We start from the raw sequence: 15,575 nt of genomic DNA, 5'->3' as shown, positions 1-15,575 counted from the left end.
GGTGATCCTCGTGAAGCGACTGCAAAACCCTCTCACGAACCTTCTCTGGGATAATGACTCTGCTACCCCATAAAAGGCATCCTTTGTGAGAAGACAACTCATGCCTTCTCACAAAATATGCCTGAAACTCTGGACCCGGGCTCTTTTACTGCCACCCAGATACTACCCACATTTGGACCCTGCACAGCACCTTGTCTGCTGTGGTGCCAGCAGCAATGTCCTTCGCCTGGAGGGGGCAATCCAGTAGATCTTGGATGGCTAGGATCTGCTCCGCAGGTGCTGGGTCAGTTTCAGTGATTCTTAGCGGTAATCTGCTTAATGCATCAGCGTGGCCCATGTCCCTGCCTGGTTTGTAGACCAGTTTGCAAGTGTATGCAGATAGGAATATGGACCACCTTAGCATCCTTGGGGATAGAATTTGTGGTGTTTGTTTGTCAGTTGTGAACAACCCCAATAATGGTTTGTGGTCAGTAAAAATGGTGAACTCCCTGCCATACAGGTAGTCGTGAAATTTCTTGACTCCCGTCACAATTGCCAAGGCTTCCTTGTCAATTTGTGCATAATTCCTTTCTGCCTTTGACAGTGTTCAGGAGTAATATGCAATAGGCCTTTGCTCCCCGTTTCCCTCTATGTGACTTAATACAGCGCCCACTCCATAAGGGGATGCATCACACACGATGCAGATGGGCTTGTTTTCTATAAAATGTGTGATGGTTGAGTCACTGGACAATAGTTGTTTGAGGTTTCTAAAACTCTGTTCATGGACCGTGGTCCAATTCCATGGGGTTTTCTTATCTAATAATCTGTGTAAAGGCTCTGCAATTGCTGCTCTGTGGGGCAAAAATGCATGATAGAAATTAAGTAACCCCAGGAAAGCTTGCAATTCAGCCTTATTATTTGGGGTTGGAGCCAATTTGATTGCTTTTACCTTGGAATCAGTAGGGTGAATTCCTTTGGCATCAATCCTGAACCCTTAAAATTCAGTGGATGCCACTCCAATACTGCACTTACTTTTTTTAAGTTTGAGCCCAGCAGCGCAAAACCTGCTTAAAACAGCCTGCAACCTGTCAGCCAAGATCTCTTCAGATTCTCCAGCAATAAGAACATTATCGAAATAAGGACATACACCAGGTATGCCTTTCAGAGTCCTCTCCATCACTTCTTGAAAAATCCCTGGAGCTACAGAGATGCCAAACTGCAAACGGTTAACTCTGAAAGCTCCCCTATGTGTCACTATTGTCTGAGCATCAGCTGTTTCCTTGGAAACTGTGAGCTGCTGGTACACCTGCACAAGATCGAGCTTTGCAAAGATGGCGCTGCCCTGTATTGCAGCGAGGACATGCTGGAGCGTCGGGACTGGGTAAGCGTGTGGATTCAAGGCCCGGTTTACCGTGGCCTTATAATCTGCACAAATTCTTACTTCCCCATTAGCCTTAAGTGGGGTCACTATAGGGGTCTCCCATTCTCCCCCTTCCACGGGCTCTAACACCCCTTTTTCTACCAACGTATCTAATTCGCTCTCAATCTTTTGCGAAAGGGACTCTCCGGAACTTGATACGAATAGGTAAGACCCATGGGTTTAGCTTAAATTTAATGGGGGGGGCTGTGTATTTACCCAGCTTGTCATCGAATACGTCTGCAAACGCCATGGCTTGTAATTTGTTCAGGCTGTCCCGGTTGCGGTTCCGGCAGACGGCTGCAATGTGCCCCGTCTTGCCGCAGGAGCAACATTTCGCAGATCTGAATCTGCAGGTCACTCTCGGATGGTTTCCTCCACAGCTGGCACATTTTTGGCTGGCGTAGTTGGTTGCTCTTGGTTCTCTGCAGCTGCAGCTGCAAGCGGTGCTTTTACTGACCAATGTGTATTTCCGATGGCTTCTGTCGTTGTCCTGCCATGTTGGCTGTTTCCCGGGCCTTTGCTGGACCACATCTATCTCTGCCTCTCCATCCGTTTCTCTGTATCCACTGTTCGTGGCACATTCATAATGTATTGTCCCTCCTGGGCTGCTGCCAGGATGGTGTGTGGGCTTGCTGGTGCCATTGGCTGCCTCGTGAGCCATTACCTCGTCTAGGACTTCTCGCAGATTCATTGGCGGTTTTGCGAGGATTTTTTGTCGGCACTCATGGTCTCTAAGCCCGAACACCACCTGGTCTCGAATTCTATCTTCAAGATCAGGGAACTTACACAAATGGGCAGCCTGTCTCAGAGCCGCAACGTAGTGTGATGTTGTCTCACCCGGGAGCTGGATGCGCTGGGAAAATTGGAAATGCCAAAAAATTGGAGCCCTGGACGGCATGAAATGTTCAGCTAACTTATCCTTGAGTTCATCATACGGGACGGATGCGACGGGCGTCGGTGCGCATCTGATGGCCACATCGTATACATCCTGGCCACTGAGGCACAGCAGGGCTGCTGCTTTCATCCGGTCTTCCGTGATCTTGTTCGATCCGTTCCAGGTGCGCTTCCCACCGCTCAGGTTCGTCGATGTTAAAACGGAATTCGCCGGTGTGACCAAACCTCACCATGGTGCGCCCAGTCTGTGGTTACTGCTTCGCTTGGAAGGTTTCTCGGGAAAGATTTGCCTTTCCTCCTTTCCAAGTGACTTCAGATCTGCATGAAGCAGCATCCCACCCTCGTCGCCACTATTATGTAGTGGGTTCTGGACTGCATGGACGACTCCGGACAACAGGGCTCAGCATAATAGACCTTTATTGTAGTTAACACATGACTGAAGACAAAGGGCTATTAGCCCCTCTTATATACCTAGCCAGGTATACCTGGGACCAATCCCCTTATCTGGATTTCCCTCCAAGGACTACCCTGCCAATCCGGATAGGGTACCATGCCACCTGGTGGTATCAGTGGCTCACTACTGCGGAAACATCCCCTATATACATAACAGCGAGTTTTCAGCAGTCTCCTTTGATGTGTTAGATGGAAGATGAACAAGTAAAAGAAATGATAACGGGCTAAAAATTTTGGGCATAATATAGAGTTAAAAACTGGCAAAATCTTTGGGAAAGATACTATAAAATAACAATGGCAACTGCATATAAAGAAAATTTGTATAAAATGTTTTATAGATGGCACTCACCATAGGCCAGACTAGCAAAAATGTTTAAAAATATGTCTAGCAATTGTTGGAAATTCAGGCAAAAACCAGGCATATATTATCATCTTTGGTGGACATGCCCTAAAGTAAAAAACATTTTGGATAAAAATTCATACTTGGTTTTAAAAAAATGTTAAGAAAACATATAGATTTGAAACCAGAACTATTTCTGTTAGGTATAATTTCAGGAAAAGATGAAAAAGAAAATGTATATTTAATGGTACATGTATTAACAGCAGCAAGAATTGTTTTTGCGCAGAATTGGAAAAAATGAAACCCCTTCTGAAGATGACATAATTAAGAAAATACTGGAATGTGCAGAAATGGACAGACTCACATTGAAGATTAAAGAAAAAGAAAATACAGAATATTTTCAAATATGGGATGTATTTTAGTAATGGCTGGAAAAACAGGGTAGAGATTAGGATTTTACTACATATTATTAAGATAAGTGTTTATTAAGCACTTATGAACTGTAAACTTTTAAAAAAAACAAATAAATTATATTATAAAAAGAAATTAAGTAACAAATAAACTGGCATAGATAAATATTTTCTTAAATATATAAATTTTAAGAAAAATTGATTGTTAAGGGCCATCTTAGGTCATAGATAAAATTTTAGCAGTTTATGGCATTCTAAAATGTTTTCAGTTTAATAGCTACTCCAATTGTGTATATGTGCACACTTTTTAAAATTCAGAACAGCTCGGAACTAGTCAGTTTTGTGATTAGCAGGATGAGGTGACAAACATGTTATTTACACGTGGTCCTCAATTTACAACCAATTGTTTAATGACCTTTCAGAGTTAAAAACATCAGAAAGATACTCCACTTCTGGCTGTTATAAAATGTTGCACCAACCCACTCCTACAGTTAGATAGTTAAGGTGTGCATTAGGATCCAGAAAGACCTGTGTTCTAGTATACTTTCAGCCACAGAAGCTTACTGGGTACACTGAGTGAGTTGCCATTTCTCAACCTACTTCATGGGCTTCTAGTAACTTTTCCTCCCTTATTTTCCCATTATTTTCATTTTTCTTAGTACTTCTATATTTTATATTTTGATAAACTAATACAATATTTGAATCTGGAGAATTGTTGCAGTTGTATGCTTCATGGCCCTTCCAGTTTTGTGGAACACATGTCAGCTGTGGGCATGAGGAATTCTTATGCAGTCCTTTAGTTTAATTGAAGGAGTGTCTTAGATATTTTTATACTGGCTTTTCAGTTTAAATGTTGAGTAGGAACCTGGGATCATGTATAGCTTGCTAATACAGGGTATGATCCCCAACCAACATGACCAATGGTAAGATTCTAGGAACTGGAGTTCAGCAACACTGGAAGCTCCATTCTTGGTTTGAATTATATAGCTTTCTCAACTTAATGCTTTTTTGTTTTTTTAATGCTTTTTTCAATTTTTTTATAAAATCCTTTTTTTCCAATTTCTTATTTCAACTAAATATTAAAAAATTACTTATTTTAATTCTGTAGAAATTTTTAAATTCTTAATGATCTAAGAGGAAAAAATTAAAAAATGAAACGCTTAAAACGTAAGTTACTGATGAATATTTCAAGACAGAGAACAAAGGTCAAGAACTCTTGTAAACTGTTGTAAGCTGACACTTTGTAACATGGAGAATATTTAAATTTTTAGAAATTTTAAATTTTTTAGCAAACAAAGTCATGGTGATACAGACTGACACTATAGGGATTTGCAAAGTGTGCCATATGTTTTAGCTTACAGTATGCCTACAGAAGATCCAAACTATATATTTATCAAATGTAAACTGTTTGAATTACTGGAAGAAAAAGTAAAGGGTTTAGAGGCAACTACAGCCACTCTGAAACTCAATGAGCAAAGTGAGAAATCCCAACCTAAACAAGAAGACTACACCAAAATAAAACACAATAGGGAGCAAACAGCTTCTTAAAAAATGCTGACCCCCATATCTGAACATAAAGAAGAAAACCGATACACCCAAATGAAACACAATAAGGAACAAACAGCTTCATTAAAAAACAAGCCTACATATGTACTTAAATAGCAAGATCAATGGAAACATGTCTCTTAGAATAAAACAACCAAGAGCAAAACCCCTACTATCTACCTTAGCCCACTCCAGTGAAGCCACTCTGGAAGTGAACAATTGCTTTCATAACTTCCCCTGGAAGAAAATATACAGGCACCCACAAAAGACCATTCATCAATAGTTTCTTAAAAAGAGGCACAACCCAGCCTTCCTGTGACAGGAAGAAAAGTATTCCAGACTTCCCTAGGGAAAAAAAGGCAAATATTGGTGATCGGAGATTCAATTCTTGGGAGAAAAGAAACTAGAGTCTGCAGACTAGGCAGTCAATCTAGGGAGCTATATAGTCTTCCTGGAGCAAAAATCAAAGATGTAACTGAGTACCTTACTAAAATAATCAACCCCACAGCTTACTGCCGCTTTCTTCTCCTACTTGTAGGGACAATGACACAACAATGAATCTGAAAACAATAACAAGAGATTATGAAGAGCTAGGGAAGAAAGAGCCTTGGTGGAGCAGTGGGCTAATGCCTCCTTAAGTAACACCAGCTGCCTGCAATTAGTGCAGGTTTGCATCCCACCAGGCTCAAGGTTGACTCAGCCTTCCATCCTTCCGAGGTAGGTAAAATGAGGACCCAGATTGTTGGGGGCAATAAGCTGACTTTGTAATAATGCCGCTTGGGGGTGTGTGTGAAAGCCCTAATAAGCAGGCATATACATACAATGAAGGCTATTGCTAAGCACATTGATTTGTGCTTCTTAGATTGTAAGCCGCCCTGAGTCTTCGGAGAAGGGCGGGATATAAATGGGATTAAAATAAAAAATAAAGTTAAAAATTAGGAGAACAAGTGGTGTTTTCACCTATACTTCCAATAAAAAGCCAACATCCAATGAGGGAGCAAAGGATTTTAGAAACAAACCACTGGCTTAAAAACTGGTGTAATCAACAGAACTTCGGCTTCCCAGACCATGGTCTGCATTACCTAGATCAGGGGTAGGCAACCTCAACTCTTTTATGACTCATGGACTTCAACTCCCAGAATTCCTGAGCCAGCTGACTCAGGAATTCTGGGAGTTGAAGTCCATGAGTCATAAAAGAGCCGAGGTTGCCTACCCCTGACCTAGATGAAGGGCTACTGGCAAGAGATGGACTGTACCTCACAAGAACTGGAAAGAATGTATTCAGAAAATGACTGGCTCATCTTATCAAAAGGGCTTTAAACTAAAAATGGAGTGGGGGCAAACTTCATGACCTACAGAACCTAATTCCAAGCAAAAACCATTAGATAACCAATTATATAAGGAGAAGGGAGTAAAGAGAAAAAATAAATAAAAGAAAAACATAATGAAATAGAGAGCATGGAAAATATGGAAATCCCAGTAATAATATAGGAGATACAATAAACATACCCAAGATCAATAAAGGATTCAAATGCCTACTACTGATGCTCAAAGTTTAGGGAACAAACAGGGTGAACTTGAAGTATTAGTATATGAAGGCAAATATGATATAGTTGCCATTACTGAAACTTGGTGGGATAAAACTCATGACTGGAGTGTACTGATGGAAGGATTCAAACTATTCAAAAGAAACAGACCGAACAAAAGAGGAGGTGCAGTCGCATTATATATAAAAGATCACTACATCGCTACAGAAATACACAAAACCAAGAATGAAAACCTCCTAGAGTCCATATGGCTCAATAAAAAAGGAAAAAAGAATGACATTGCTATAGACATATACTACAGGCCACCCAACCAAGCAGAAGAAATAGATGAACTCTTTGCTAATCAAATAACAAATGTATGTAGCAAACATTCCACAATAGTAATGGAAGACTTTAATTACCCTGATATCAACTGGGAGAAAAACTGCAGCAAGTGGGATATCGAACAGATTCCTAACCAAATTAGCTGACACCTTTGTCATCCACAAGGTAGAGGAGGGAACTAAAAGAAAAGCAATACAGGACCGAATTCTTACTAATGGAAAAGAAGTGATAGAGGGAGTTGAAATTACTGGAACCTTGGGCAAGAGTGACAACATCATACTGGAATTCAATATAATGCAAACACACAAGCAATAGAACATAATACAACCAGTATCTTAAACTTTAAAAGATCTGATTTTAACAACTCAGAGAGAGCCTAAGAAAAATTACATGGATGAAAAACCTAAAGGGGAAAACAAGAAGCATGGGGAACACTGAAAAATATAATCATAAAAGCCCAGTCCAGCATGATACCACTGAAAAAGAAAAACAAGAAATCCAAGAAGAAACCAGCATGTCTGCACAAAGATCTCTCTGATAAGCTAAAAGACAAAAGGGATAAGTACAAAAAATGGAAAGAGGGACATATAACTAAGGCAGAATATCAGCAGATAGCCCAAATTTGCAAAGATGAAGTCAGGAAAGCAAAGGCTCAGAATGAATAAAGACTTGCAACAAAAGTCAAAGATAATAAAAAAAGTTTCTTTCAATATATAAATAACAAGGAAATAATAATGGAAACAGTCAGTCTACTAAAGAGAGAAGATGGCAAGGAAGTAACAGGCAGCACAGAGAAAGCAGAGCTGCTTAACTCATTCTTTGCATCTGTCTTCATGCAAAAAGAAACTATAGACCAACCTGCCAAAAACAACTGTAAAAGACAGACTAGAAATAAAATGAAAATAAGTAAGAAAATGGTAAGACCACACCTGTCTGACCTTGATGAACATAAATCACTGGGACCTGATGAATTATATCCCAGAGTTCTGAAGGAGCTGGCAGATGTTATTTCAGAACCATTGTATCATATCTTTAAAAAATTCCTGGAGCACTGGGGAACTACCAGAGGATTGGAAAAGAGCTGATGTGGTTCCCATCTTCAAAAAAGGGTGGAAAAACAGATCCAGGAAGCTACAGACCAATCAGCCTAAAATCAATACCTGGGAAGACACTGAAAAAAATAATCAAAACTAGATCTGTAAATATCTAGAAACAAAGTTATAACTAATCACCAGCATGGGATTGTTAAAAACAGATCTTGCCAAACCAATCTTATTTCATTCTATGACAAAGCGATTAAATTAGTAGTGAAATGCTGTGGACATAGTATATTTATACTTCAGCAAGGCATTTGACAAAGTAGATCACAACCTACTTCTTGGTAAGCTAGAAAAATGTGGGATAGACAGCATTGCCACCAGATGGATTTGTAACTGGCTGACAAAGCATACTCAACAAATAGTCCTTAAGGTACTACAATATCTTCGTAAGTGATTTAGATGAGGGAATAGAAAGAGAACTCATCAAATTTGCAGATGACATTAAGCTGGCAGGAATAGCCAACACCCCAGAAGACAAGCTCAGGATCCAAAAAGATCTTGACAGACTTGAACAATGGGCCAATCCAACAACATGAAATTTAATGTGGAGAAAAGCAAAGTGTTATATCTCAGCAGGAAAAATCAAAGGTACAAGTACAAATTAAGTGAAGCCTGGCTCAAAAACAGTAACTGTGAAAGGGACCTTGAAATCATAGTGGACAATCACTTAAACATGAGTCTGCAGTGTCTGGCAGCAGCCAAAAAAGCTAAAACAATCCTTGGTTGTATAAACAGAGGCGCAGAATCAAAATCACATGAAGTAAGTACCACTTTATAAAGCCCTCATAAGAGTACCCCTGGAATACTTCATCCAGTTTTGGTCACTATGCTACAAAAAAGAGACTGCGACTTTGGAAAAAGTGCAAAGAAGAGCAACTAAGAGGATTAAAGGCCTGGAGACTAAAACATATGAAGAACAGTTGCACTATTTGGGTTTGGCTAGTCTAGAGAAAAGAAGGATTAGGAGTGACATGATAGCAGTACTCCAGTATTTGAGAGGTTGCCATAAGGAGGAGGGGGTCAATTTATTTTCCAAAGCACCTGTAGGCAGGACAATGGGTGGAGACTAATCAAAGAGAGAAGCAACCCAGAACTAAGGAGAACTTTCCTGACAGTTAGAACAATTAATCAGTGGAACAACTTGCCTCCGGAAGCTGTGACTGCTCCATCATTGGAGGCTTTCAAGAAGAGACTGGACAGCCACTTGTCTGAAATGGTATAGGGTCTCCTGATTGAACTAGAAGACCTCCAAGATCCATTCCAGCTCTATTCTGATTCTAAAACAGATTCTGGCCTCTATTTTAAATCGTTGTACACCAGAAGCAAAACTATTGGGCTGAGTACTAATCTTGAACTTCTTGCTTGGATATTTTGTCCCTGGATATGTTTGTCTTTTGTCCTATATGTCCCCGAGAATTACTCTGAGAATAGGGAATAATAATATAATAATCAGAATAGAACTGGAAGGGACCTTGGAGGTCTTCAAGTCCAACCCCCTGCTCAAGCAGGAGACCCTATACCATTTCAGACAAGTGACGTCTAGCCCAGGGATAGGCAACCTTGGCTCTTTTATGACTCGTGGACTTCAACTCCCAGAATTCCTGAGCCAGCCATGCTGAGGGGAAAGGGAGAGGTTTCCATGCTTAGCCATGCTGGCTCAAGAATTCTGGGAGTTGAAGTCCACGAGTCATAAAAGAGCCAAGGTTGCCTACCCCTGGTCTAGCCTCTTCTTAAAAACCTCCAGTTATGAAGCACCCATAATTTCTGAAGGCAAAAACTGTTCCACTGCTTGATTGTTTTCATTGTTAGGAAGTTTTTCCTTAGTTTCAGGTGGCTTCTCTCCTTGATTAGTTTCCACCCATTGTCCTGCATACAGATGCTTTGGAAAATAAATTGACCCCTTCCTTTTTGTGGTAACCTCTCAAATTCTGGAATACTGCTGTCATGTCACTCCTAGTCCTTCTTTTCTCTAGACTAGCCAAACCCAAATCTTGTAACCATTCGTCATATTTTTAGTCTCCAGGCCTTTAATCATCTTAGTTGGTCTTCTTTGCACTTTTTCCAAAGTGTCAATAACTTTTTTGTAATGTGGTGACCAAAACTGGGTGCAGTATTCCAGGGGTGGTCTTACTATGACTTTATAAAACGCTATTAATACTTCATATGATTTTGATTCTATGCCTCTGTTTATACAACCAAGGATTGTTTTAGCTTTTTTGGCTGCTGCTGCACACTGTTGGCTCATATTTAATTAATCGTCCACTAGGACTCTGATGTCCCTCTCACAGTTACTGTTTTTGAGCCAGATTTCAACTAATTTGTACTTGTACCTTTGATTTTTCCTGCCTAGGTGAAAAACCTTGTTTAAATTAAATTTCATTTTGTTGGATAGGACCCATTGTTCAAGTCTGTCAAGGTCTCTGAATATAATTACTATGTTATTATATTGTGATCTACCAATTCATCAAATATTGATAGTTGATAAGCATTTGCATGAACCTGTGAGATTTGTGTTTACTTTTGAGAAAGTAAACAGCATTAGAGCTAATCTGATGACACAAAGGGAAGATTGCACATATACCTGCATACAAAATTAAGTGAAGTGTCACTAGATAGCGCTATTGTTACATTTCCTGAAAGATAAAACTGTCTCTCAGTATGCACTGCCCAGATGTGGGGAATGAAAGAATTTCCAAAGACTTAAAAATAGAAGCCGATGTTTTCTCCATCCATAGGCTGCCAGTTCAGAATTTTACCCACACTCATTCTCTCCTGACCAAGGAGAATATTTTCAGAGAAACCAGACTGTTCTGTGTTCATTTGCTCAGTGTTCATGTTCACTCCATGATGCCATTTACTGTAACTCTTAACATTGCTTGCATGAACAGAACTGCCTGACAAAGGCTTGAATAGCATCTCAAGATTAGACAGCTATAGTCCTTTCTAATTGGAAGGCTATAGTCTTTTCACAAGACAGTTCAATCAGAAACAAGATGGAAGAGTAGATGTTTTAGAGCCTTTTGTCAATATTTTTCTCAAACTTCTTGACATAGATTCTAAACTTTTTATACTCTGAATAATTTCTAAAGTGAGTAACCTTGTTACATTAACATTTGTGGGAGGCTGAGAATAGATTATTCAAAGTCCAAAAAATATTTCATGCGGGCCTGGAAGTGATCTAGGTTTGTTCTTGGTTTTATAAATTATGTCTTTGTTTTATACATTAAAATCACAAATGGCTCCAAGAGCTGAAAACACAGGTTTAATAGGCTGTCTATAGTTAATGCAGTTTCAGATCATCCTTCTGAGTTCTAAGGCCCAGGGAAAATTCTGAATACTTAGCCATCTCACTGTCCAAAATGGGTCTGCCAAAAGTCTTTTTAAAAAAAAACAAACTCCCAGAGAATATTATTTTTAATGCAAGTGTCAAAATGAAGGCAGAGTTATCCTTTAGTTGATTCCTGTGGGACATAATTACAATTAGATGTATACCTAATTGTCAGCTTTTGGATTTAAAGCAATAGAATAAAGAGTAGGGGCAAAAGGCCCATGTATTCCTTCAGTCATATTCTATGATAGCTTAATAGCCCAGTTGGAAAACAAGAAACAAAAACAAAACCCTGACACAGAAGGAATACTTGCCAATAGAAAAGGATGTGAATAAAAGCGGAGTGTTTAATGATTTCCCATTGAAAACTTTTAAGAATTCTGTCTGCAGGACAAAATCATGCCTCAACCTTAAAATAAGCTTTCTAAATGTTCAGAAGGAAAACAGGTGCTATTCTCCCCAAAAAACTTTGTCAGTATAATCATCCCCAGTGTTATGTATTGAGATAAGTTGCTTGTAAACTGTGTGTCTAGGTTAACAGCCATTACAGTTAAACTCCAGGCAGTGTGTCTCCAGAATTGTTACTTTGCATTTTAAGGTGGGAAGTTACTGTTTAATCTCATTGGCTGCTGACTAGCGGCAGCCCAGATAAATAGAGCTGAGCAGTGTTTGGGGCTGCTTATGTTGTACTAAATAAAGGCGTTACTGTTTTCATCGTTCTGCCTTGTCAATGTCTCACCAAACCGAGAACTTAACAGTGGCGACGAAGGTGGGATATGCTGCTGAAGGAGAAGACAGAAGTCACTAGGGGGTGAGACCAGCACCACAGCCTGGAAGGGACTATGTTACCCCCCTCAGTCTGCCAGCAACTCACGCTGGAGACCACCACGCCCTGAGGATCCATCCTAGGGCCAGCACAGCAGCACAAAACATTGCGAGGACAACGAAAACTCACCATAGCCAAAGTCGGAAAATTGGCGGAATTCGATGTGGCACATCCTGAGAGGTGTAGTTCCTACATCTTCCATGTCGATAATTATATGGGTGCTAACCAGGTTAGCAAAGATGGGTTGAAGGATGCTACACTCCTATGTGTGTGCGGCCTGGCTACGTTCGACATAGCCGAGAACCTGGTCGCCCCAATTAAACTCAAGTCAGTAACCTACGCAGATCTTAAGAAGAAGCTCAAAGACCATTTTGAGCTGAAACTCTCTGTAATCATATGACGGCATGTGTTTGAGCAGCGGGAGCAGCAGCCAGGAGAGTCTGCCACCGAGTTCATAGCTGCCCTTCATCAGGTGTCCCAGCTATGCAACTTTACAGATCTGGAAGAAAGACTGAGAGACCGATTAGTCTGTGGATTGAGGAATCTAGATCTCCAACAGAAATTATTTGCAAAAGAGACTCTTTCATTCCAAGATGCCCTGAAGGAGGTGATGGCCAACAAAGCTGCTGGAGGGGCTGTCAAGGCCTTACGGCCCTCCAAGAACACTCCCAGCACATAAACCGTCCACCACGAGGATGCCAAAAGAACAGAAGACTCCGACACGGACCTCGAGGTTGATCGGCTCCAGAAGAAGCCAGAGAGGAACCAGCAGCCACTTGAAAAGGCAGTTCCCTTCAATTGATGTGCGGGCTGTGGAAGTCGTCATAGATGCTCGGAGTGCAAGTTCTGCACAGTATCATGCCAGGCATGTGGCAAGCAAGGCCACATTGCCGCCATCTGCAGAGGTTGCCAGGGGGACATACCACAGGAAGAAGTAATCAGGAAAGGTATCAGGGGCCCTGGGCAACACAGAGTCGGCTATTGCCCCAGCCGAAGGAGCGTGTTCAGAACTGATGCCCATCATCCCCTTAAAGAGAAACTTAGGCTAAAGGTCAAGCTTCAGGGAGTTCCATATAATATGGAACTGGACACTGGGTCAACCCTATCTATAGTTTCCCAAGGAACTTTTAATCATATCTGCAGTCACAGCGGCAAACTAGTAAAACTCAGGCTGTTTAACCTGTTGCTGACAGACTTCCAAAACTCCCGTGTAGCTATTAAAGGAGAAGCTACACTCAAGGTGCAGTTCAAGGGGTTTGAGGGTCCATTGGATGTCGTGGTTGTTGAGGGTCACTGCACAAGCCTCATCGGCCTAGATTGGTTTTATACCTTGGGCATCCAAGTAACTGGCATTCACAAAACACTAGCAGTGGATGTGTTGGCAGTTTGCCAAGAGTTTGCTGATGTGTTCAGCCTGAACTTAGGAAAATACAAGGGGCCTCCAATTGCCCTCCACCTTGATCCTACCATAACCCCAATACGGATCAAGCCTCGTCGAGTGCCTTTTGCCCTCAAGCCCAAAATCAATGCAGAGCTAGACAAGCTGATACAACAGGGAATGTTACACCCAGTAGATAGTGGGGTGTGGGAGACCCCCATAGTCATGCCACTTAAGGCCAATGGTGAGGTCCACATATGCGCAGATTATAAGCACACTATTAACAGAGCACTTCAACAACATGCATATCCAGTGGCTGTAGTCAGCCACATTTTGGTTTCACTACAGGGAGGTCGCGTATTTGCCAAATAAGACTTGGCACGGGCCTACTAGCAACTGCCTGTGGATGATGCCATGGCAGAAGCTAAACCATTGTCACCCACAGGGGAGCTTTCAAGGTTAGGCATCTACAGTTCGGGGTCAGTGTAGCCCCAGGGCTGTTTCAGGAAGTGATGGAGCACACACTCAAAAACATTCCAGGTGTTCTGGTCCCCCCTCCAGAGTACAAACAAACAGACAAGCAGGCATGACTAGCAAGAGTTAATTCTACAGGCTGTAGTTAATTGCCTTCAGATAAGGCCTTGGCAGCAAAATAGGCTCGTTACCTCAAGCATCCCTGGAATGAGATAACATCCAAACAAACAGTTCAGAAGCAGATGTACAGAAGCATTGCCAAGAATTCAGACCAGGGTTTCAAACAAGAAGCAGAGTTCCGAAGATGTGACCAGAAGTTAGACCAGAACTATTGTTCGTCACAAAGTTCTGAGAGCAGCCACACTCCCTTTTGCACCTAGTGGGGTGTGGCTCAATGACTCAGCTAATCCCTGGCCCTCCTACTCTTCCTACGCTGCTGTAAACGCTTGGCCCTGCGTCTTTCTCGGGGGGGGGGGTCTAGCCATGAGTCATCTTCGCTAGACTGTATCTGCTGCAGCTGCTTGAGCTCTCTCCCAGCCTGGCTCCCAGCCTGGCTACTCCCAGGCTGCTCCTGTCGGCCTTCAGATGGAGACGGAGGCCTTGCCAGAGAGGAGGGCCCCAGAGAAGGAGGCCCTGCCAGAGGGGAGGGTCCCGGAGAGGGAGGCCTTGCCAGTTCCTCCCCATCATCCTCAGAGTCCTTTTCCTCGGGTAGGACAGGCTCGGGGGTCGGGGCCACAACACCAGGTCTCTGCCCCTACTTCGATGATGTCCTCATAGCTGGGGAGTCAGAGGAGATTTTGGCCGAACAGCTCAAAGCCATCCTTCAGTGTTTCCATGAAGCGGGGCTGAAGCTAAAAAGAAAAGTGCAAGATTGAGGTAAATTCAACAGAATTCCTCGGGTTCTGCATAGATGCCGCAGGCATTCATCTGGCAGATTCTAAGTTCAAAGCAATCCAGCAAGCTCCCAGTCTGAAGTCTAAGGGGGAGCTTCAGGCCTTTTTAGTACTTCTGAATTTTTATCATGCCTTTCTCCCACACAAGGCCGCAGTGGCAGAGCTGTTACACGTGCTCTTGGACAAGCAGGCAAAGTGGCAGTGGATGAATGTCCACGAGAAAAGCTTCTCAGCAGTCAAATCACTGGTGTCTTCAAACTCAGTACTCACCCATTTTCAGGAAAAGCTCCCTCTCTGCATCGCTTGTGATGCATCACCATACGGGGTAGGGGCCATGTTGAGTCATTTGATGGCTGACGGAAGACAAGCTCCCATCACTTATTACTCTAGGTCCTAGAGTCTAGGACACTGTCTTCAGCGGAATGCAATTATGCAATAATAGACAAGGAGGCACTGGCTATAGTGGCCGGTATTAAGAAGTTTCATGATTACTTGTACGGCTGCCACTTCACGGTCTTCATGAACCACAAGCCACTTCTAGGGTTATTCACCACAAACAAACAGACACTTCAGATCTTATCCCCACAAATGTTGAGGTGGTCTATTTTCCTCTTCGCTTATAATTACAGTCTGGTTCACAAACTGGGCAAAGAAATGGGCCATG

This window comes from Vipera berus (genome assembly GCF_964194415.1).
Source record: "Vipera berus genome assembly, chromosome: Z".
Lineage (NCBI taxonomy): Eukaryota > Metazoa > Chordata > Lepidosauria > Squamata > Viperidae > Vipera > Vipera berus.
This window is presented reverse-complemented; position numbering follows the sequence as displayed.